This window comes from Equus caballus, chromosome 1, assembly GCF_041296265.1.
Source record: "Equus caballus isolate H_3958 breed thoroughbred chromosome 1, TB-T2T, whole genome shotgun sequence".
NCBI classification, from domain to species: Eukaryota; Metazoa; Chordata; class Mammalia; order Perissodactyla; family Equidae; genus Equus; species Equus caballus.
In genome coordinates this window covers 130,525,707-130,528,878 of record NC_091684.1, presented here as the reverse complement: position 1 = coordinate 130,528,878, position 3,172 = coordinate 130,525,707, and positions in this window count along the sequence as shown.

The following is a 3,172-nucleotide window of genomic DNA, read 5'->3' as shown; positions in this document are numbered from 1 at the left end:
AACATGTAGTTTTTAATTATTTGGGGATGCTTCACTTCCAGAGCAGCAGTGTAATGTTTTAAGTATTGGTGCTGTCTGCAGCTCATCATGATTTACATGTGTTTTAATTATATCTGTTGCCAAATTCTGAAGGCTTCAGTATTCAAAAAACCACAGAGACTTTTTAGGCTAGTGTATCCTACAAATATGGAACATCTAACTATGTGCATGACACTGAGGATACAGTGATGATGCTGTTCTTGCCTTCAAGGAATGTGGAGTCCTAGTATCAGAGCCATACAGAGAAGCAGATAATTTCTGTACAGTGCAGTGATTGTAGTAACAAAAGAAATGGAAGCCCAAAGGAGGTGCCCTGAGAGGCAGGGGCAGCTTCCTGGAGGAGAGGCCCAAGCCCAGAGGCTGGATAGGCTTTGTGGGAAAGGGTACACAGGGATGTGAAATGGGGTGGAGAGTGCAGGTTGCTGCTTGTGCATGGAGCTTAAAATACAACTCTGGGAAAAGAAGTTGAAGTGGCCAAGCCCGACTTCTCTAGGGTCTTACACAACATCCTGTGGAGGTCAGACTACTTGAAAGTAGAGGCAGCTATGTGTGTACATGGTAGTAATGCAAGGGGACCTGTTGTAGACATCCGCTGTGGCTGCGGTGGGGAGAATGGATTGGAGGGGGTGTGACTAGTCTTCAGTGAGTTGGATGTGGTAGTTCTCGCTCAGGAGAGAGCTGAAAAGCTTGGACTAGAGCGCTATTGGTGACAGTTTTGAGGGGGTAGACTCAGGAGTTTTGGGGGGAGGGGAGTGGTGGAATTTGATCACTGATTGGATGTGGGGCCAGAGAGAAAGAAGAGGAAAGAAGGAGTCTAGGATGAGTCCCAGGTTTCTGGCTCAGTCAACTGGGGAAACAGAATTAGTCACAGAGATAGGGAGCAAGTAAGGACCACATCTAGGGGTATGAGTTCACATTCAGTTTTGGAGCTGTCAATTTTGAGATGCCTGAATATCATGCAAGTCTGTCCTGCCTGAAAATGGAGAGGATATGAGAAGAGACAGGAGTAAAAGCTAACTCCTGTTCACAAAGTGGAAGTTAACCAAAACATTCATGATTTCAGAGAACTACAGGAGATTTGATATGTTCTGCTGACCTATCCTGCCTCTTGTCCCTTCCTGTTGTGTGGTAGGAAAGAATATTTTGCTTGTCTTCATGACCTTTCACTACCACCTTCTCCCCAAGCCCTGTCTCACCCTTTCCCTTCTAGTTTTCCATATGTACCATTCTCTGGCTGCCCTGTCGCAGATTGGAGCTGAGGTGAGCAGTATCTGGACTCTGATGTTTGTTGCCCTCAGCGATTTCTGCATGAAAGAACTGAGCCTCTAGAGTAGGAAATTGCTCTGGGAAATGTGTCACTTGCTAGTCCACTCCTTGAACTTTCCCAAGAAGCTAATTTCACACACTCCTCCTCCACTCATTCCTCTGCTTGGCTAGCAAAAGAACATCTCTGAAAGCTGGACCCATCTCAACCATGTTAGCAGTGAAGCCAAAGAAAGAGGGGATGGTAGTTAGCTCTCAGGCCATTTAACCCATTCAAGTTCCCTCCAGCTTCCAGGTGTGCTTAATTAATTCCTGGCATAGTCCTTTTTCCTTTGCCTGGGAGCCACTGGATGGGGAATCTGTCCATGTTGGCTGGGTGGTACAAATTCAACTTCTGCTTGCTTAAAGCTTCCAGAGTCTCTGCCATACCACATGGAGCTGACACTAGGAGTTTGCATTCCCCTGAGACCCTGTTCCCCGGGCCATGTTTTACAGAGGGCAAAAGGTGCATATTTTTGTGTCTGAATTTACTGAATGAGCTCTGCTGCTGTGCCCGCTTCCGGCCCTTTTCTGCACACTGGAATCATCTGGAGAACTTGGAGAACTACAGATGCCTGGGTCCGAGAGCTTCTGAAGTGGCCTAGGTGCTTCCAGAGTGCAGTGCAGGCTGCGAACCGCTGCTATATCCTATTGCCTTCTTTAAAAACGTTCATTTTATTTGGAAATAATTTCAGACTTAGAGAAAAGTTGCAAGAAGTTGTATATAGAAGGCCCAAGTATCTTTTACCTAGATTCACCTAGTCGGATTTTGCCCCCTTTGATTTGTCATTTGTGTTCGTACATGTTCCATCTCTCTCTGCACATACGTCTTGGCCCTTTAGCCCCAGTACTTCCCTGGGTATTTCCCAGAATGAAGATGGTCGCTGACAACCGCAGTCAGTTATCAAATTCAGTACGTTGAATTTGGTGAATACAGTATTCCAACCTGCTGTTCCTATTCCAGTTGATCTTATGATGTCCTTTACACCAGTTTTGCCCCTCCAGTTCTAGATCCAGGCTGGGATCAGGTGTTACAGTTAGGGCTTGTCATGTCTCTTCGGTCTCCTTTAAGCTGGAGCATTTCCATAGTTTTGTCACCTATCACATAGACATTTTGGAAGAATACAGTCCCTTTTAAATAATGCTGCCCATTTTGGGTTTATCTGATGTTTCTTCTTGATTAGATTAGGTTTTGCATTCCGCGTGCCTGGAATACTACCTGTGTCTTCTCTCCTCTTATGGCAAGCATCACATCTGGAGGCACACAGTGTCATCTACCCCTCACTGATGATGTTAATTTTTTTTATTGAGGTCATAATAGTTCACAACATTGTGAAATTTCAGTTGTACATTATCGCTTGTCCATCACCACAGAAGTGCTCCCCTTCACCCCCTGTGCCCAGCCCCCACCCCCATCCCCCAGTAACCACTGCACTCTTCTCTTTCTGTATTTATGTTCCACGTATGAGTGAAATCATATGGTGTTTGTCTTTCTCTGTCTGGCTTATTTCGCTTAACATAATATCCTTCAGCTTCATCCATGTTGTGGCGAATGGGGCGATTTTGTCTTTTTTTGTGATTGACTGGTATTCCATTGTATGTATATATATATATATATATACACACACACCACATCTTCTTTATCCAATCATCGGTCGATAGGCACTTAGTTTGCTTCCATGTCTTGGCTATTGTGAATAATGCTGCAGTGAATGTAGGGGTGCATAAGTCTTTTTCTAATTTTGTGAGGAATCTCCATTCTGTTTTCCATAGTGACTGTACCAGTTTGCATTCCTACCAGCAGTGTACGAGGGTTTCCTTTTCTCCATAA